This window comes from Gouania willdenowi, chromosome 13, assembly GCF_900634775.1.
Source record: "Gouania willdenowi chromosome 13, fGouWil2.1, whole genome shotgun sequence".
NCBI classification, from domain to species: Eukaryota; Metazoa; Chordata; class Actinopteri; order Blenniiformes; family Gobiesocidae; genus Gouania; species Gouania willdenowi.
The window spans coordinates 15978803-16000567 of record NC_041056.1 but is presented as its reverse complement, the minus strand read 5'-3'; the positions used below and the strand labels follow the sequence as shown (position 1 = coordinate 16000567).

The following is a 21765-nucleotide window of genomic DNA, read 5'->3' as shown; positions in this document are numbered from 1 at the left end:
TTTTCCAATCAGGAAATGTGGGAAAAGTCGAGAAGCTTAATACCCAGACTTTAATAGGAACGAGCTGAAAATGGCCCTAGATGTTTTTAATTTCCTTTAGCAGTGTTTAGCACACTCATGTTGCTTCCTCTGTCTGCAGGCTTTGTGGCACACTTGGCACTTTATTTCAGGGACAGGGAGTGACTTTTAAAGGCCATGTACTCACAGATGGCTAATTCTTTTGAAAATGTTGTATATTTTATTTTTTTGCTGATGTTCCTGATGTGGGCCATCTGTCATTTTTGCATTTAGGAAGGCTTGGATAATTCACAGTTAATTCCTTGACATACAGCAGTAAAACCTCTTGTTTTTTACGAATGACACATTATGATACCAAACAAAAAATCTCTTTAAACATTTGATATTAGCACCTGTATGTAATAGGTGTGATTCTGGACCGCAATATACAGTCTAATTATTTTAAACCTGATGTCTTCAGCAGGTTTAAATGATTCTTGTCGTCACACACAATAGTATTTAATAAAACTGGTAAGATTTCTCAAATGCTTGTTTTGGCAGCAGGTAAAAGTTGTAAATAAAGCATAAAACAAAGCTATTTAAATTCTTGCAGTTGGAGTGTAGCTGGAATGTTTTTGAAAGGAAAGTAAGCTACACACTCGAACAATTGGCCAATAAGTCAACCGTAGTTGTAATAATAATAAAATGATAACCATTCCACTTTGTTTGTCTTTGTGTTGTTACAGAAGCATTTTAAAAAATGAATTGCCAATGCTTGCCGTTTTTAAGATACTAACTATCCAAACTCTACTCAAAATGATCTAGAGGATTAGAGCGGCACTTGCTAACCTGTGCAGCACAACAGCAAAAATAAAGATGTACCATGCCTCTGTTTAATTATAATGACTTATTCTGGCAGTTGTGAAAATGACAGAAATAGGATGGTTTTGATGCGGTCGTAACGTAACTGTTTTTTAGTGAAACTTAAACCTGCATCATCATGACATTAATTCAATGATGATTGCTTTGTTCTCCTTAGTCTTCTTTAGCAGTTCTAAACCTTTTCAGCCTGCGACCCTCAAAATAAATGTGCTCAAGACCCTGGACCCCCACTGTATCTGAAGGGGAGAGCTTTTTAGGGGCCCATCCTTAAAGTCAGCAATAAAATTATAAAGTCAGCAATAGAATAAAAAAATAGCTTAAAAGTGGGAAGAGGGGGGTTTGGGGTAATGTCATTTAAAAAGTAGGAACAATTACTTTAAACTGCCAATTAATGGGCATGACAAATCATGAATGTGGTTAAATTGATGCCAAAAATGTCTTAAAAGTGAGACAAAAAGTGCAGAAAAGGTATTGAAATTTGATGGAGAAGTGGCAGAAATGGGAGTAATAAATGCAATAAAAGGAGCAAAACTATGGCAAGAAAAAGTGATGAAAATATGTCAAGTTTGGTGTAATTGCAGAAAAAAGGTAAAAATAAGTGAAAATGGGCTAAAATTATTTTTTATTTCTTGAAGGCAACTCTAAATGGGGTCCTCCTGACTTCAAGGTTGAGAACCTCCATCTACTTAACTACCCATTTATTGAGACCAGTCAGTGAAACAACTCCTCTATCACAGTGTGAATAAGTTGCATTGAATAATCTCCAGTTTCAACAGTTGTTAGATCCCTTTACTTGTTCCCGGATTAATTCAAGCCTTCATTATCACAGCCATAATACACTAAGTCGTTCCCACACTAACCGTAGACTGGTACAAATCAAGTTACAGTACAAATTGTCTGCTATAAAACCCCCAAAGGAGTCCATCATTTCACAGACATCTGAGGGAGCGGCCAGCTCTATTATCTTTATCTTTGACCGCTATCTTTCAGCCTTGTCACGCTCTGTTTCCAACAGCTGAGCTTAATTAAGCTGCACAACAGCTCAAATCCTCGGCGCATGCCACATAGTTTTGAATTGCTGAATTGTGACTTAAAAGCATGACTTTGTTGAAAATCACGCTTGTGTCGTCACTCTCCCGATTTTCAGGCATTATAACAATTTGTGAGCTGTGCTAAACTTGTATCACTCCAAACCCAACCCCCCCCCCCCCACACACACACACACACACACACACACACACACACACACACACACACACACACACACACACACACACACACACACACAGACACACCAACACCACTCCACCGCCTGTGGGAGTCTGTGAAGACATTGACTGCTGAGAAAATGATCTGCTGTAGTTTGGTTGGTCTTTAGAGCTGGTGTACTCCTTGGGGATCTCACAACGCCCTCTTAGAATAAGATCCTCATTGCCTTTCCTGTCAAAGCCACTATTCACTAGAAACAGAAGACTGAACGAGTTTGTGTTAAGGGCCTTCTTTGTTTGAATATACTGTAACACACACACACACACACACACACACACACACACACACACACACACACACACACACACACACACACACCACACACAAACTTTGAGACATTTTTGTCATTGACTGTGTAGCACACTGATGAGGTTGGAGCATTTAGGTCATCAATATTATTACTCATGACTCAACTTTGTGAAAATATTTTTTGGTCAGGGAATTATTTTACATCAAAGGAATATACTTATACTTGGTGGTTGTCAAAGTGTTGGATCTAAAATGAAAAGGAAGAGGACTTATTTGAAATGTTCACCAGCATATTTTTGCTGTCAACTTTTAACACTGACAGCGATGCAAATATACAGCAAACTCTTAAATGGTTCATGTTGATTGCTGCCAGCTCATCTGACAACAAAGATGATGGATTCAATTTGGCCCAAAGCAATGCCTCAATTTCACATTTTAAATTGGAAATGGTCTTTATAGGCAAAACAAGAAACCTTATCAAACATGGCAACAGAAAAACTATTTAACACAACTTCTTTCAGTAGCTGAGATTCCACTGTAATTGGCGAAGTCTGCATTACCTTAAAAGACCCCCTATTGAGAACAAGCAGTTCGCCAAGAGAGGCAAACATACACATACTAGGTCTGACCAGTGACCCCGGGGCTGTATGATATAATTAAGGTTTTAAGCTGTGAATATGTTGAAACATATTCTTGCTTGATGAAAGTGAAAGAACTATTAATGGAAAAAACATCAAATATTTCTAATAAAGCCTGGCTTTTTAATTGGCTACTAACTAGAGACATTTTTTACTTCAGGTGTTGGTGAGCCTGTGTCTCATTTTAAAGGGGACATATGCTAAATCCACTTTTTTAGCCCTTAAATGCATTTTGTTGTATATTTGTTTAGTGTTTAGAAGTACAGAAAAGTTCAAATTAGTCTCTTCAGGTGCTCCGTTGATATCTTTATATTCTGTTTTGGTCATATTTTTCAATCTGTTTTGATTTTTCAATTCTCTTACGTTTTTTGAACAACAACGTCACAGTATTTGCAGCGGAACTGCAAAATTAGGACATCGACTCCAGGTCCAACACTTCGAACAATCCGCCATTTTTATTTCTCGCTTTTATTTTGTAGTCCAAGCTCAAGGATGCCGAAGTTACGAGAGAATAAGTAAAAATGTTCGGTTGTTGGATGTAGTAACCCACACGCTTCATTACAACGTCTCCCAGCATCAGAACCTTTTCGAAGTGCCTGGTTGAGTTTTGTTTTTCATGGAAATGTACCCACATCTGTGGGTAAGGTCATTTTTGTGTGCGTGAAGCACTTCAAGGATGACTGCTTCGCCAGTATAAAGAAAGATTTGCCGAAAGACTGATTGAGGGTTCAATTCCTTCTATCTTTGGAGACGGTGAACCGAGCACTTCGGTAAGCTGTAAATAACGCTAAAAAGTGTGATGATAAGACGTCCCTGTCATTGTTTTGTTAGCATTAGCAGTTGCACCATCTTCATATATTAGCGCTGTGTGCTCGTTTTAGATCCTTGATGATATGGCCTACGTGATTTAATTTAAGTCTAAAGTTTTCATTAGTCATGTCATTTTGCTGTTTTTGTCTCCGAAAAGACTGTATTAAAATGCATTTTGTGACGTTAGCTTGGCGCTAGCGTTAGCTCGGTGCTTGTGTTAGCTCACTTGTTAGGGTTCTGCAGGTTCATCATCTACATTTTTATCTCGCTCCGCCAGGTCCGACTCTGGCTCGAACATGTAAGGCTGGATGGACAAGTCTTCCGTTGTTGACATTTTGTAAATAACGTGTGAATAAACATTTTCTGCGCCGCTAGGCAATTGTATCTCTTCTATCAAACTACAAAAATGGCCGAACAGGGTGGAGTTGAACCGAGTGTCACCGCTGCAACCTGGAGAGGGGGCGGGGTATGAAGTGTCTCATTTGCATTTAAAGAGGCCGCACCAAAACGAGTTGCTCTCAGAAGCACATCAGAAAAGGGGTAGAAAAGGGGCCTGTGGAGCTATAATAATGAGGAATTCAGACCCAAGCATCACATTTCCACTTTATATAGACCACAACTGTATGATTTATATGTAAAAAGGATGGATTTAAAAGCATACGTCTCCTTTAAGGCAGCAGAACATCAGATGTCCTTACAGTGCCTAACTTTTCACATGATATGTCTAAACTAAACAAACACAGAGATGGCTGTCCTCTTTTCAGGATTGTCCTATAGTAAAAATCAGAATTTTCCTGGACCTCCTTTAAGCCCGAAATACCAGATTTGGCTTATACTCCCAACCTCCACTGATTAAGTGGTTCCTCTTTAGTGAAGTGCAGGGAGGCCCAGAGTTGAGGAGTTTTTTAGATTGAGGCTTAGCCCATGCCTGACCCTTGTTGATCCGGTCACTGAAAGTTGTGTGATGAACTGTTAAGTCTGTTGGCTGGCCAACAGTCTGGTTGGGGGCTGATCAGTGATGAATGAAAGCACACATCTGTGCTGCTGCAGGGCGTGTTCACACCGGTGAATCCTGGAGCGTTTTAATCGATCCAGAATTTATTTGCCTGGAAAGTCCGCCTTGTTTGGGCCGGAGTGAACAACAGTCAATCAAACATACATGCAGACTGACAGCTGCACCGCAAGTAAAGTTAAATTAAAACCTTAAAAACGACTTGTATGCAGGCAGAAAGCGGCAACTCAGGGCAGGTATGGGTGGATGTTTGAAGAAACTCACCGGAATAACCAGGTTTTGGCATGTTTAGAGTAGATGATGCAGCTGTTTTACCTGAGCGCCGCCTGCTGAGGTGAGAAGCGTTTAATTGAGTCAATTACCTGTTTCAACTTCACCCTTTTGTTCTTCTCGTTTTTTTACTGCTGAATAAGCATATTTACATTGTACGATCTGAGAAAAACATGCAGTGTGAAAGCAGCCTAACGGTATACTTTAAAGACCTTGAAACAAGCGTTTGACCCTAATCTCTCTGAAGGAGGAACTGAGCATCAATATTATTCACATGATAACCAGCTTCCAGTTTCCACATTCTGTTGCACAGGAGATCAACCACATAGACTTTTATAGTACCGTATGATGAGAGCCGCTCCACTCCCCCAGAGCTAGCGTTTCTATAAAAGCCAAAGTTTCAGAGGAGAAGTGTTATCCCTCCCCCAGCTGTTTGACACATCTTCTTTCCCGCTGTTGGAGACCTTCATTTCCTGAAGCCTCATCATCATTAAACCTCATTAGTCTGTCACTGCTGTGATTTGGTTACAGGAAGAGTCCTCTACTAATCAAGAGCTCACACTCAGTTGACACAGACGTCGACACTCTTCAGATTCTGCTTCCTCTGTGAAAGGATAGAAACAAATCCATGACAATATCCAAAAGGACAAAATACCTAGTCCAACCCCTTGTTAGAAAAGAGAACAAAAATCCTTTTCATTTAATGCATAACCCAGCCCTAATTGAAATAAAGTGTTTGTTATTTATACTTTCACATCAAACTTGAATTTTGTCTGTTTTTAAATAAGGGGTTGAGATTTTATCCTGTCTGTTGAAAAACAAATTGATGCGTTTGCATTTATATATTTGCTTATGCATACAAATCACCACTACTAATCAGTGGTTTAGTTTACTTTTTACTCTTAATATTAATGTACAATACTACACTTATGCAACGTGTTTGTAAAATGTGTAAAAATACAGTTACAATGCCCCTCAGATTTTTAAGATGTATATATTGTGTTAAAGAATCAAAGGAGTCTGGACAAAACACCTAAGCATATCTGTACCATAGTTCAATTTAAAATGGATTAACAAAAATGCCTTTTTATTTTTTAACATAAATAAAATGAATAATAAATAATCCAAACTGCTTTTTCATTTTCTTCTTCAAGGTTGCTCATTTTGTAACTTCATTAAAATGATAAAGGAAATTACATTTTAGTTTTAGTTTTCAAACGATGGCCCAGCAAATAGGTACCAAAATTAAATTTGAAATTGAAAATTTGAAAATTAAAATGCATTAGCAGAAAGGCTAAAATCATTGAAGGTTCTAGCTGCATTATGTGACTTTTAAATCAAATTGGTAATAAATAATAAAAATTGCATTTTCATTTTCTTCTTCAACACTGCTCATTTTGTGACACAACTAAAGAAAGCAAAGAGGCCGTTGCATTTTTGTGTTCATGCCCCACCCTCCGCGAAAAGTGTAACATAATTCAATTTGACTTCTCAATCCCAAACGGCGCAGCAGAGGGACGTCAGTGGCCGTTCTTCTTCTGAAATGGCGTATTAAGTGTCAGATATACTTTAAAAATAATCTAAACTTCTAAAAGCAAACAAAGACATTAAATCGTTGACTTTATTTTGATTGGGAAACACATTTGCTTACCTTGTCATTGTTTTTAATCAGGCTAAACCTGCTTGTTAATTTGCACAGCGAGTCACAACGTGTTTGTTTTTACATTTAAATACTTTAGGGGTTGGAACTAAACCTGAAAAATGAAATGTTTTTTTTTAAATTTTTTCTTGGTTAATATTATGAATTATATTTTATAATCATATTAATAATAATGATAATAGATTTTTTTTAAAGCGACACCTAAAGGCACTTTTAGTGATAAAATCATAATAAAATGCCACAATAAAGAAATTAAAAATCAAGAAACTAACGAGTTCAGTGGTTTCCAACCTTTTTGTGAACCGAGACCCCAATTTTGATATGACTATGAAATACTTTTTTTTCTCTATATAATTAGTTTATGTTGTGTAACAAATACAGAGTAGTAGTAGTATTACTGCACAAAGTGATAGATATTTTTACTGCATTTTATTTATCTATTTATTATCTAATTTTTTTATTTACTAGACACTTCAGGCGACTTCAGGTTGAAAAATCCTGCAATAGTTTATAGTTTAATATAAGTAATAATATAGTAATTTTTTTTTTCTGTGCTGTTCTCTTTAATCTGAGACACTCCTTTTTCTCTCACTCACTTTGGAAAATAACTGAATCATAGTTTGTTTATATCTGCTGTCCTGACGTGATTTGAGGGTTATGAGATCAAGCAAACTGCTAAATAATTCATTTAGGCCCTAAATGATTTAAACAGAGTGGTTGTCTGAGGTAAAAAAAAAAAAATAGAGGAAAAGGGAAATCTGGAGGCTGTTGTCTGCAGAGTACGGTTGAATTATTTAGAGAATGATTAACTGCGGACACACCATTATTTCTTAAGTGCTGTACTAAACAGCCCTGCCGCTGTCTAAGTGCACAGTGCGTGGGAAGCAGAGGTTTTTCCTTAACGTCTTTCTTGCGCACTCTCAGGTTAATCAGTGTGGCTTTGCAGAAACTTGCTCTTCTCCCCTGAGACGTGTTGGTGGGAGCTGCAGCAGCTGTGACTGCGCAACTCACCCCCAGGACCTGTCGCTGCTTCTGACACACACACACACACACACACACACACACACACACACACACACACACACACACACACACACACACACACACACACACACACAGAGTGACACACTCAACCTTACTGCAACCCATGAGGGTGAGGCCAGGGGCCCAGGATTAATGCCTGACTGCTTTATTGTCTGGTATCCATGTGTTTTTGTACTCAGCTGTCAACAAAGTATCTTTATTATTGCCAAAACTACCTGCTGTCATCAGACACATCTATATAATGAATCTGAACAGTTCTCTAGCGGTTAACCAGAAATGTTTTTCTCAGGAAAAGATATTTTTTCAGTTAAAGTTTTTGACCCCTTGTCGAAACTTAATTTGGACCAGTCTATTGGGCGATTGTGTGTGTTTTAAAGAACAAGGTCGACTGATCTCACCTGTGAGTCCCTGCTCAGATATACAGTCTGTTTGCCTGTCTGCTAAAACAGAACTATCTCCTTCAGCTGCAACAGATAGCCAGCTGACAACATCTAGATGCTAATCGTAGCTCCATGCAAACAGCCACCTGACCAGACGATACGCCGCACTGAGTTAACGCCCAGTGCCCGTATTCACGAAGCTTTTCATAGTCTTCTCAGTGAGCTCTTTACTTAATTTAAGATTCCTTGCAAGGAATTTTTAGGATAAGAGTAATCCAGGAAGTTTCTGAAAGCATCTCTGAGCAAGGAGGGGGCAGAAACTTAATGAGGAGGTCAAGTTTAGTTACTCTTTAAGGGATTCTAAGATTTTTCTAGATGTCAAAAAGAGCTTCTTTTAGCCTCAGGATGTTTTGTGACTACAGGCCCAGGGTTATTACAGGCTCTGTATGCACTGATGAGACCTGTTCTTCAATATGTGATATATGGGAATGTGCAAGCCTGAGCCTTTTAAGAAGCTGTTATAAGTCACATCGACTGCTGTAAACACTGTTGAGGTCAAGATGATACCCTACCTTAAACAATATTTATCCTTGAAATGTACTCTAGTTCTTTAATATTAGCCTTAACTAGTGTTTTTTGATTTTTTGGAATAGATAGAAGTAGTTGCTTGGTCACCTATTTCAACTGACCACGTTTAATAAAAAATTGTAGACTTAGATATACAGCTGCACATGGCTCCATGTGGCTGTGTGCAACTCTTTGGGGTTGAATGAATAGAGATGGTAGAAGAGGGAACTTGGAAGTAAAAGGAAAGCAGAATATGAAAACTGAACATGTTGATATTGGAGCATTTGTGCGTCTGTGATTCTAAATCTCATGCTCAGAGTGAGCTGCTGATGTACAGCACCGCGTCTTCGTCGTTACCACTTTAGTCGCGGGCTGTGTCTTGATAGCCTTCAGCCTGCCGCCTACATCAGTCTTGTAGCTGGTGCACTTTTGAGTTTCCATGGTAGCCAGTGGCAGCAACTCAAACAGCTGAAGCTTCCTTTCCAAGTGGTTTTTGGTATAAAGAGCTCTCTGTGTTGCAAATGACTTCAACAGGGTTATTTCCTTTTATGTTGCCAGATACAAAGCTCTGTGTCCATAAACCTCATCAGTTTGAGCAGTAGAACTTTGTTGTTGTTTTTAATTCTATCAATATGAAACTTTTTTTGTATTTGCAATGAGTGAAGTGAACTTTAACAACTAACACAGTGATATACAAATTTAATGAAGCCTGTGTAAGTGTAGCGCTAGTAATTTATTTCTGAACTTAATGTAGATCATTAAAGAATGTGGAGAAAGTCGACCCCTTTATTAGCTGCTAATTAAAAAACTACCTTTCAGCTGTTATTATTATGATACTGCAATGCAAATTTTATAATTACATTCAAATTGATTGTGTTGCATCCACATCTTCATATTGATGTTATTTTCTATTTGAACCCATGTCTGACCCAATTATTGTTCACTTCACTATAGAAACAATAGAGCAGGGAGGCTAAACAAGTTTTTACATTTCAATTATGAATGTGTTGAGATGGTGACCAACAACAGTGTGTAGTCTCAGTGGCTCATTCACAATCAAAGAAAAACCCATTTGAATGTGAATATATTGTATTCATTTTTGTTGTTTTTACCTCTTTTATATGGACCAAATTGGTCTGAAATAAAGTTGAAATTAAATAAATATTATTAGATGTATGGTAGTTATTTTTTCCTTCAGTTGTGAATGTGATTATCCTCTGTTTATTTGGCAAATGTAATTTTTCTTGTGAAGGATTGCACACTGTTTTTAATTGTACAGATACGTTTCTTAAGTCAGAGGACTTAAGACTTTTTTTTCCAAAAAAAAAATGAAGTCAGAGGACTGCACTTCCTGTTTTGTTTTGGTTTTTTGTTCTTCTTTTCAACCACACCAATCAGAAATAAATCATGTTGAATCTTGTTAAACACAAGCTTTGATAATGTGACGTTGATCATAAACAAAAAAAAACATCCTTTAACAAAAGTGATCGCTTAAATTATGTATGTTCTTAAAGCTTATTTTGATTGTCTTTTTAACTTATTTCACTTAAATTCTGTTAGTTTTATCTACTTTGTAATTGTTGGTTTAAATAAAGCCATACATCTTGTGCATTACATAAAGTTATGGAATCATGGAAGATTGGGGAAAACTCCAGAGACTTGTATTTGTTCCTTCAGGGTTAACGAGCTGTCGGTCTCTTTTGTGTACTATATATATATATATATATATATATATACACAGTGTATATATATATATATATATATTCATCCAATTATTTATAATTATATCCTGAACGGTCCCTGGTTCGAGTCTCACACTCGACTCTGTGGGATGTTGTGCAAGTCCCTTAACCACCTACTGGGAAGGGTTAAATGCAGAGATCAAATTTAGTATATGTGTAAAAAACATATAAATAACAAACAATAAATAAAGGCGAAAGCCCTCATTCTTCTTCTTCTTCTTCTTCTTCTTCTAATAGGCTGTTGGGTGAAGATGCTGATGTTCTTCATGGGGTTTAATGGATTGTTTTTGCTATGTGGTGATAATATATTTTTGTTAAATTGGGGCGATGAGGACCAAGCCCTGAATCTATTGAAACCCTGTCAGGTTTGTTAAGCATGGACAAAGCTGATGTGGCTGCACAGACACTCATGCAATCACTTGCCTTCCTCCCACTCCCTCCCATCTCTCTCTACTCAAGCATACTGTTACTTTCTGTGCTAGAATAAGTGGACCCTGATTGATCAGTATTGATTTGAACTGTATTTCTCAGACAGTAATGGGTCTTTCCCTCTGGACATTATATCTGTTCATTCCCTCTCGCTCTCTCCTCCTCTGCCATCATTTCACCACTATTTTTATCCCATGGTTGAAGAGCCCACTTCTTCCTTGTTGTTTTCAGCTTTCTTGACCTCTAATTGTCACTTAGCGTGGCAAATATTTGTTCATACACAATAATTGGGGGAAATTTGAAGACAAGTTTAAAAAAAAAAAAAAAACCTGTTGATGACATATGAGATGTACTGGTCTGGAGGGATTTAGTGTATTTATAAAGATCATAATCCGCTAACAGCTATGATTGTTTTGAGGGTACACATGATTGTGGTTTAGTATTTTATTAAAACGAGGAAACTTCTGGGAATTCTTCATAATTGTTCTCTCTCTCTCTCCTTCCCTGCTTCCTTTTCTTTCTCGTTTGCCACTAGACTGCCTGAGGCGTCTTTCTTCAGAATCTTCTTTTAACAATAGCTTTGTCTGTGTGGCGGCTTGATGAGTAGAAAACTGAGTACAGCTCCTCTGCAGAAACACAAAAAACCAACCTGAGTTTTTACAGTGTCAGATTATGTCAATAATGAGGCATTAAAAGTATCTTGTCTATTAAATATTTAATTTATAATTGCAATTGAGCTTACTATACACATTTTTTTTTTTTTGAGAGAGAGAGAGCAAATACACTTTGTGCATGCCCACTTTTCTTTTGAGGAAGAATGAACATGGCTGAAAAAATAAATTCAACGACAGCTGTCACAGGAAGTCTATATTTTATCTCTATTGTTCCTCCTGCGGATGACAACAATGATTCTTCTCTACCCGCAGGCTGATGCTTACACCCCAACATACCTGCTTCACCTCCATGGACAAGGATAACAAGGTAAACCTGCCAATAATCTTCATTTGTAACTGGCTAACATTAGGATAGCCAGTTACTGTTAGTTTTTATTTTCAGTGATATTTACAGGCTTGCATATAAATATTGTGTTCTTTTATATCAGTAATAATGTCTGTCTTTTATGTACTTTACATTGAGTTCAAATATGTACTGTCATTGTTTAGTAATATCTTTTCAATTTAAAGGTCTAGTTTAATTCAGAATAATTGTATTAGCATGACTTTAACTAAAATGCTTTGTATTTACTGTGTAGCTCCCTGGTTTTCCCATGATTGTGTACTATCAGGCCAACGAATTTCGACCCGTCCTTGAACAGTCTGTTGTGGCTGATGTTTAGTCTCCATGTGGTTATAGTATTTAAAGTGAACCGATAAAGATTGTTTGAACTTGGACATCTTGACTTTGGTGCTCAGCCATTAACCTATCTTTTTCTCTCAAATTGAATTGGGAGTTTCTGGCTCTGTCTTTTTTTGTTACATATGGCCACCTTTAAAACATACTTTTAATTTGACGTTAAGGCTTTACAGTTAATACACAGCTGTGTGTTTTAAAGTAAGATTAAAAAGGCTCTCAATCTTTGTTTAAACTCTACTTAACATGATTGTTTCAAAAATATCTGAAGGAAATGTTTAGTTTTTGATGAAATGTAGTATTATGTTGTAAATTCTGGTAAAAGCCAAAATTAAGGAAATGTAATTGTTTTCTGTACTAATCGTGTCAATGTTATTATTCAAACTTACTTGACTTTCAATTAGGGATGTCTCGATACAACTTTTTTACCTCGATATGACACCGATATTGCAGCCTTGAGTATTGGCCAATATTGATCCGATACAATATCAGCACGAATCATCACAATCATCACTTTTCTTACATATTTTGTTGTGTGGAATGTTAGAAAAGGCTTGATCAAGTGATGTTACTCAAACAGAGAACAATAGTGAGCAACAGTAGGGATGAAAAAAACTGACCCATTTATTATTAACCAATTGGTTATATAAATTGTAACCTTCAACATGATATCTACAGTATTCTGCAATTGAATAAATATAATATATATCGGAGATATTAGATGCAGTCCAATAAAATCCGATATTTGTTTTGGATCGGGACACTACTTTCAGTTCTCCCATTGCTTCTGTTTTCATCCGCCCACTTCTTTTTATTCCACATCGATTAGTTGAGCGAATAATGGTGAGTGGAGGAGGCTTCACTGCTGAATATAAATATCAGAGTTATTCAAAGGATTTTGTGCCAATCATGTGTTTTTGCTCTGACAAAACTCCCACAGGCAGTTGGAAACGACATGGCGACATCTGTGTGAATCTGATAAAACAAACAGATGAAAATCATTGGAGACAATGACTGTAGGGTCAGATTTAACCAGAAAAGAGAAAATATGACCATAAGCGCAGCAGAAAGATCTTTCCTTCTAGACAAACACAGCACAATATATACCTGAGATGTGACCTTTCATGGTGCATTTCCTTGCTGCACAGTGTAATGACTGTGTTGTTTGTAGCATGCTCTGCTGTGTTGACTCATGAAGTTGCCCATACACAGTTCAACACTTAACCTGAGGAGTTCTTTCATTTGGTTGTGCAGCCAAAAAAAAAATCCAAATGTTTTGTTCCTCAATTCCGCAATACAGTTGCTGGAATTCAGCATTTACTCACAAGCACACACATGCATGCATGAGTAACTGTGGGAAGTAATATCAAGTGCTTTGGGACTAGTTGGGTCAGTATTTACCAACCATCACTGTTCACCAGTTAGACCTCCATTTGACTTTAATGTAAGCAGAGCGTCTACTTATCGTTCAAAAAGAGCTTGGCTCTGTAGTCGCACAAGGCACCTGGGGGGTATTGCACAAAACCAAGATATGGGATAAAGCTTGGAAAAATTGGCTATCCTGGATAAACTTATCCTCAATCGGTTGAACAAAAGCTGGCCAAGTTTATCCCAGACATGTAACTATGGTGATTGAGCCTTTACAGCTAACCTGCTGCACTGGCAGGTTAACAACCAGGATAAAGTTATCCCTGTTGTGGCTCTGCTGTCAGTGCTGTGAGAATATGTGTTTTACAGGAATGTTCATGGTTTTTCTATGTGTTTCTTCCCCCCAAATTATAAATAGACATTTCATTTGTCCTTTGATTTTTGGTTTAATTTTTTTATTATAAAAGTTTATATTTAAAGACAAAAAGAACATGGCCCAAGGGTGTGCATCCATTATTTTGGACTTTTTGTGCGTGCGTGCGCAGTGGGCTGGGCAGAGGCTCAGTGGCGGGGTAACAGAGGTGAGACAGGGGGCTCTAGGAACGGAGGAACGGTGCCCCGTGGCGTCCCGGCTGGCAGAACGCCAACACTCCGCTGGAGTGGCTTCACTTTTTGTTTGCTTTGGGTGAAGTGCGTGTGCGTCTATACTTCCTACTGGCACTGCACTAGTACTAATAAATCCTGCTTATTGAAATGCTGTCAGTTTTTTTTTAGTTTTTTTTTAAAGTTAAATTATAGATGAAACATTTCTTGAAACATATCTATACGTGTATGTAAGATAGCCTCGTAACATGCCGCATAATGGTTCATTGTATTGTTGGATCAGTGGTACATTTCACACCTTCCATGCGGCAAATCCTGAGTTCAAATCCCGGTGTCACATACTGAGTTTACCCCCGTACTGAGATTAGCACCCTAACCCTAACCTAAGTCAAAAAAAAAGTGACTGTTCACTTTGAAAACAAAAATGAATTATTATTTCTTTTAGCAAAAATATAGCACGTATACAATCTCAGTACGATGCAATGACACCGGCTTATACACGTTCCCTTTTTTGGGGGGTGAATTTCCCCTCTGGGAGATCAATAAAGGTTTATTCTATTCTATGAGAAACTTAAAAAAAAAAAAATCAGCTCCACCTCCTCCTCCTGTAGCTATAGCAGTTCACTTTATTAATTCTACATGTTTGGGATTTTTATGCATTAAGGTGGTCAGCTATTGTCTGCCAGCCCTTCTCTTTCTCCTTTTTAGCAGCGCTGCTGTTCCATTTTTCCGTGTCATGTCTTTTTTTCATCTTGCTACAGAAGCATCAGTTGTTCGGCAAGCGTAAACGAAACTACGCGTCCGTGATCCATACCTTTCATCGGTGATTCTGTGATCGAATTCATGGTCTTCTTAAGAAAGTCGTGAACGCCCACTTATCTCAAACATCCACACAGCTGGCTTCACTAAGCCTTGTCTCTTTATCCTGCCTCGGAAAATATGCAACCAATTTATCCAAGATGGCGCCTTTGCACTTTGTCTAACCACGCATTCTCCTTTATCCTGGATGTATTTATCCGACTTTTGTGCAATACCCCCCTGCAGTTGAAAATTCACTTTTGACCTTTCACAGCTGAAATTGTTGTGACCTGAACATATATTTATATTATATTTTACTTAAATTCAGATCGCTTATGTTACATATTTACATTAGTCTCAGAGTTTAAAATTCACGAAAGAAACTCTTTATGCTTTATGTTTAGAGAGCTCCCCCAGCCGGTATCGTAAACTCTGTATTATCAATTACTCTGTTTAAGGTTTCCAAAGATTTTCATGAAGTCAAAAGTCAATTTAGGTCGAAATCATTTAAAAAAAAAAAAACGTTCTCTGGTTTTCCCCTCAAAAAAGACATTTGCTGTGGACTATCTGTGGGGGAGAAGCTGATGTATATCATGATGTATATAACTGACTCATTCAAACATGCTCTGTTGCTGTCTGACGTCTGTCAGTCATATTCACCACCATCTGGTCTTAAACAGGCCCATCATTTTGTTAACACTTTCCACTCTCCATTTGCTTGGTTTTAACGGTCAGTGCTATCAGTGCTCTATGCGACTCAATTACGATTATGTTGGCCAGCATTTTTCCAGTTACAATTAAAATTACAATTATTGTTTTTCTCCTGAAAGTTCTCAATTTCTAAAGTTCAATTACAATTAATCACATTTACTGAAACTGAAATAAATAATTACATAAAACTTAACCTTACCCTTGTGTTAGCTTTCTGTTAGCATCTCTAATGATGTGTCAATTTGACCCGTCTTAAAAATCAGCTGTAAAACACACTAAAAAAATATCATCCACCATCCAATTTGTTTTCATCTTTTTGTTTCTAATCCATGAAAATATTGGTATTAATATTTGTGGTGTGGGCTGTAATAATACCCCTCAATTTCAATTTTCTTTTAAATGTTAAATGATTCTGAAGAGAACTGACATGTAGTTGGAAAAGTTGATATAAAACACATTTTATTAATAGTTAACTGCGTATGTTTAAGCCATAGAACTGGTGATTTAATTGTAACTGACAGTTTTTATAGGATTTTCATGCCAATTACAAAGTCAATTATCTGAACTCAATTGCATTTCAATTATGATTACAACAGCAAGAGTTTTTTTTTTTTAACTTGCAATTATAATTATGTCATAATTGTAATTATCAATTACACAATTCGAATTAGAATTGACCCCCAACCCTGGCTTTATGTTTGGGGACCGTTTTAGCATTTTTATTCTAAAATAGCTTTACATGTTTCCACCTTGTGTGATAAATGCTTGCTCTAGTTCCACCGTTTGGCAACGTAGGACAAGTGTGTGCTACCTTAGCTTGGTGCCAGCTATTTGTCACACAGTGGTGATATGACAGAGGTCTCATACATTGCAGACATGCCAACAAGCAGCAGCAGCTCCTCCTCTGCAGTCATTATGGTCATTCCTCTGGAAGCTGCACTGCTTTATTCACTCTGTCATTACTACCATCTTACCAGTGTAATTACCAGCCTCCGTGTGTGTTTGTGGTGGATAAGTCCAGCCTGCATCATGCAGGGCAAGTCAAAGCAGGTGTTCAGTGGAGAGCGGGAGATTGGAACAGGAAGCATGTGTGGTAGTTAAAACAGCGCATGCTCAAGCTTACTAATTACTGTATGCAACTAATTTAAAGGAAATAAATGCCTCCTTTTTCCTCTGAAGTTGTCTGTTTGTAAGAGGAGGGTGCGTTTCTTCACTTAATAATGTAGTAGATGGATATTTCTTCTTACTTGGGTTTTTTTCCCCGCTGGATTATTCACCATTTTAATTTGAGACTTTCACATCAGGTTTAAGAGGTTTGTTTCATTAAGGCAACCGATGCCAAAAATGTCAAACTTTTGTTTGATTTTGTTAATTTTCATCCTACAGCGTGGGTCAAACCGTTTTGACCGTCATGCAGGTAAAACTGCTGCTCAGCTAGGGCCGTGTCGCCTAAAGAAGTCACTGACCTCAAAGAAAAAAGAGTACGAGCAAGGAGAGAGAAAAAAACACCCAAGCAGCTACAGCAAACACGTGCTGTGTTGGGAATTCTGGTTTTACTTTGATGTTTCTAACTACTTTTTTACAAGTGGCTGCTCAGTGTGATGCAGTGTGGGATCCATCATGTTGTGCTATAATTAGACAAACTAAGTTTAAATCTTTTTCTGTTTATTCCACATCGCACCACAGATGTTATTAGCATTCACACTTAACCAATAAAGTGGACTTTACTATGTCAAAAAATTATGTTTTTGCTAACTTTCTTGTTGAAGTACGAGGCACAACGTTTGCATTGTGTTACCATCATAATTGTTATTTATTTGTATTAAAAATCATTGATTACCAGTATTCATCTATAACATCACCTCATCTTTGATGTAATAGATACATTGGTAATTGTTCTAAGCGAACTGTTATCTTTAATAAATATCTGCTACTTTTACTGTATTACTATACCCAAAGTTGTAACGGGCAGTGTTAAACATGTACAGTTGCAGTAGGTAAAGTTTGTGTCAATGTATTAAGTTAATATGTTTCTTGTAAGCCTATCTCCAGTGTTCATTTTGTTAACAAAATTGTTTTTATCATAGTTTTTGTCAACTATGTTTTTAAGTGACCATAACTAGAAAATTAATAATTCAAAAGAAAACGTGAACGAAAAACTTAATGAAATTATATTGTTTTTATTAACTAATAACCACAAAACATGGGACGTAATCCATTCAGAACTCATGTGATCATGTGGTCTTATGCATTGTTCTCATCAAATCTATCTAAATCTATGTGTGTATTAACAAACATTAATACCATCCCATATCAGGGTGATCAATGGTATTTAAACATTTTTAAAATGCATAAACTCTTATGATTTTTTTTTTTTTTTGTTGACTACTTTTGTAACCGATTTAGTTGACTAAAATCTTAATGTCATTTAGTTGACTAAAACTATAACTGAAATAGTTGCAATTTAGTCAAAAGACTATGGCGAAATCTCTGAGTAAAAATGTGAATTTAAACGCACATAAATGTATTTTTTGGTAGTCGTCACCCTTGATCTTTCAAAGTATAGCCTTTCTTTACCTGATAAATCAATCAATCAGTCTTTAATAATAAAAAAAGCGCTTTTCATTCATAAAATGCAGCTCAAAGTGATATATTAAAGTGCTTCCCATTTGAGCTTCATATTCAGTATCAGTTTACTAACAAAATGACCTGCTTGGATCTACTCATGCTGAAACCACCACTTCATACTTATAAACTCCATAACCATTGCAGTAGTTTGATAAAGCAGGCCGCTCAAGTTCCATTACCTCTCTCATTAAAAACCATGGACCTTGTAATGAAGCTTCTGCAGCTGTGGTGGGTAAACTGGGATTGGGTCTATGTGGTGGATCATAGCACAGACCTCAGAAGTAAGAAAGACCGTCAGCCAGCCTGTGGCGCACAGAACTGTGTGTGTTCTCTCAAAGTGAACATGATTTATGTGTGGTTTGATACTGTCAGGAAATTCTGTTTGCTGTGTTTTTGAGTGAATGAGTAAAGCCTTTTAACGGCAAAAAAAATAAAAATGAATTCAGTGAAGAACTTGCTTTGTATCATTAAAAACGTACTGACTGCTGCAAGCTATTTTGACACAATAAAATTTGAGCATTATGCAATTTGGGCTTAATAATGAGAAGTCAGAATGACTGAAGCATTTGGAGAAAAATCACGACCCTGCTCCTACGTAATGTTTTCTTTCTGCCTCATAAATTTACAGACTGAATATTTGCTTCACTAAAATTCACCTTAGTGTGTTTTTGTTATACCCTGCCATGAAGGGAAAGGGGGATATAGGTTTGAGCTCCGTCCATCCGTTTAAGATAATAAGTAATTTAATATTCTGGTGTGATAATATTTTCTTATGTTTACATCTAAGTTCTTAGATTTAGGACATTTAGGATTAGGAAATGACAGGAGTTATAATGACAACCAATGTGGTGGGGGATATTGATGACTGTCTTCTTATTACTGCTGCACCTGGAAGTTGCTGTTTTATTGTGGTTGCAGTATATTTTTAAGGATGGGACGATATATCATGCGACAAGATATCGCGTTTTTGAAACACCACAAAATATATCGTGGAAGGTACAAGTGGTACAGTGAAATTTTTTTGGGGTGCAGTGTTGGTGAAGCCTACTTTCCCATCTCTGATACATCTGTCATTTCAGCTGCAGGAGACAAAGTCAATGTCCAAAGCTGTGTTGATATGATAATAATGAAAATGAACATATTCATATCTGAAATTTGGGCTTTGTAGACTTTTATAGTGAGACGTTTTAAAAAAACTTGATATGCAAAGTTCATGCACAGAAAGGATTTGTTTTAGAAGAATGTCGATTACATTATTTGGTTTTAGTTTATGGTCCTATTTATGTTGTTTATTTAATGTTCTATATTCACTTTAGTTGAAAGGTTCATACCTAGAATATATGCAAGGATGCCCAGAGTTGAAGCCAAATAAAAACATATTTTTTTGTCTTTCTTCCCTTTCCAAAAACATTGTCCCGTATTGTCATCATGAGCCCAGTATTGTATTTTGTCCCTCCCTGAGTTTTGATGTTTACATCATACGATGTGATTGTCAGTAAAAAGATTTCTCCTATCGCTGAGTCATTCATGAGTCACAGTGATCATGCTAAAGTCGAGTGTTATCAACACACTTTATTTATTATTTTGGTAACCTTTTTTCATTTCAATTTATTTTATTTTTTTCAAGCAGGGACAAGAAAACAAAAAACAAAAGGAACAAAAAGACTTTTTGTGTACAGGAAATTCCAAAGGAGAATAACAATCAGAGATCTTCAAAATGATATATAAGATCCATGTACACATAATTGTAATAATACGTCTGCTCAAAAGGGCGTGGGAAGAAGAAAGACTGATTTAATCCCACCCTTATTTCTTAATCGACAACTTTCTGTTTGGAGTTCTAAAAATACACAATATCCTATATAACAGAATAGGAAAAATACAGAAAAAGGACTATCTTGTAATCAGTAACTAAGATACACACTACCTGTTAACAGTTTTAGAACACCCTAATTTTTTCAGTTATTTATTGCAATTCAAGTCGTGCAAGTCCAATGAATAGCTTGAAATGGTACAAAGGTAAGTACTGAACAGCCAGAGGTTAAAAAAAAGTTTTGGTTACCCAAAATTTAAAAATAATGTACATTTCAGAATTATACAAATCGGCCTTTGTCAGGGAACAAGAAGTGGGTTAATAATTTAAAGCTGTTCTGCAGCAATGAAGGTTGAATCAGCCTTGAAAGCTGGTGCTACTAATTCCAATTTTTCTTGGTTACGTCCAACCCCCTCTGTCTGCATAAAAGCAGTGTTAGAACACACTGTGGTACCAGACTCTCTTGAGCATCTGGTGAACAGTATTGTTCATGGATTCCATCATTTCTTTTTTAACTCAAATTGTTCATTTGTTCTATGCTTTCATTTCAGAGTGCAATAACGCAATAAACTGAATAATTTTCAGTAAAAAAAAACTAGAAAAAGTGTGGTGTTCTAAAACTTTTGACCGGTAATGTAGAAGAATACAAAGCAAAATATCAACAGTGGCGATACATTTAATTTGGTTCAATTCACATATAACACAAGCCATTGATGTAATCGGCCTATTAGTTGCATTTATATCTTGCTTTAAATATAAAATAATTCATATACAGAACAATTAAAACTATTTATTTCATAATGTATTCTTTATTTATTCAAATGTCACAAATTATTTGAGACCAGAAAGACAGAATCTAACCTAAGCAAGGCAAATCAAAACAGTTGTGAAAATGAGGCTCCGTTTCTGGATCATGTTATGAATGACACCTGACAAGTTCTATTTGGAGAGACTTTTGGCATTGATTTGTTTTGATTTCCAGTAATGAATTATTAACTCTGCGTACAATCAAATAGATCATTCTAGGCTTCACTTTACCAGATAATTTATATTAAGCCTGGGTATAAAAACGTTGTCATTAAATGTCTTCTACATGTATTACTAATGAGGCTCATGTGAACTTCAAGCAGCTTTTCTTTTTACATTTGCATTTTTCCCTTCCTCATGTATGTGTGCTGTCATTGCTCACTCTGTCACACAGCTGAGTCATAAGCATGCTGTATGAAACAGGACAGGCTTGGCACTCTGAACATCCAAAGAATGTAATATAATAAGCTAACAATAATGATGGCCAATCAGCAAACGCTACACAGAAATGAACATTCCTTTATGAGAGGAGAGGGTTTTCCTCACTCTAACCTAAGTTTAATTTTTTTCTTTTAATGCAAATTGGTATAATTCATCAAAGAAAAAAGTTAATAATCGCAATTGTTGGTAAAATTATTATGTGAAGCCGTAATAGTAATTTTGGGTATTTGAGTGGAAAAGTACTTCTTACAATGCCAGTGAGCATTTAAGATATTATGCAATGCAACTGACATATTA

The 21765-nt window shown here is 36.6% G+C and overlaps 1 protein-coding gene across 3 annotated transcripts in view; it reads left to right on the top strand.

Moving 5' to 3' along the window:
* sipa1l3 (signal-induced proliferation-associated 1 like 3) overlaps positions 1–21765 on the top strand; it is a 77079-nt gene that overhangs the window by 20908 nt on the left and 34406 nt on the right. For all 3 annotated transcript variants that reach the window (XM_028464259.1, XM_028464260.1, XM_028464258.1), the window contains exon 2: positions 11876–11930. The gene's annotated coding sequence lies outside the window, so the exon portion shown is untranslated. The remainder of the gene's footprint in view (positions 1–11875; positions 11931–21765) is intronic.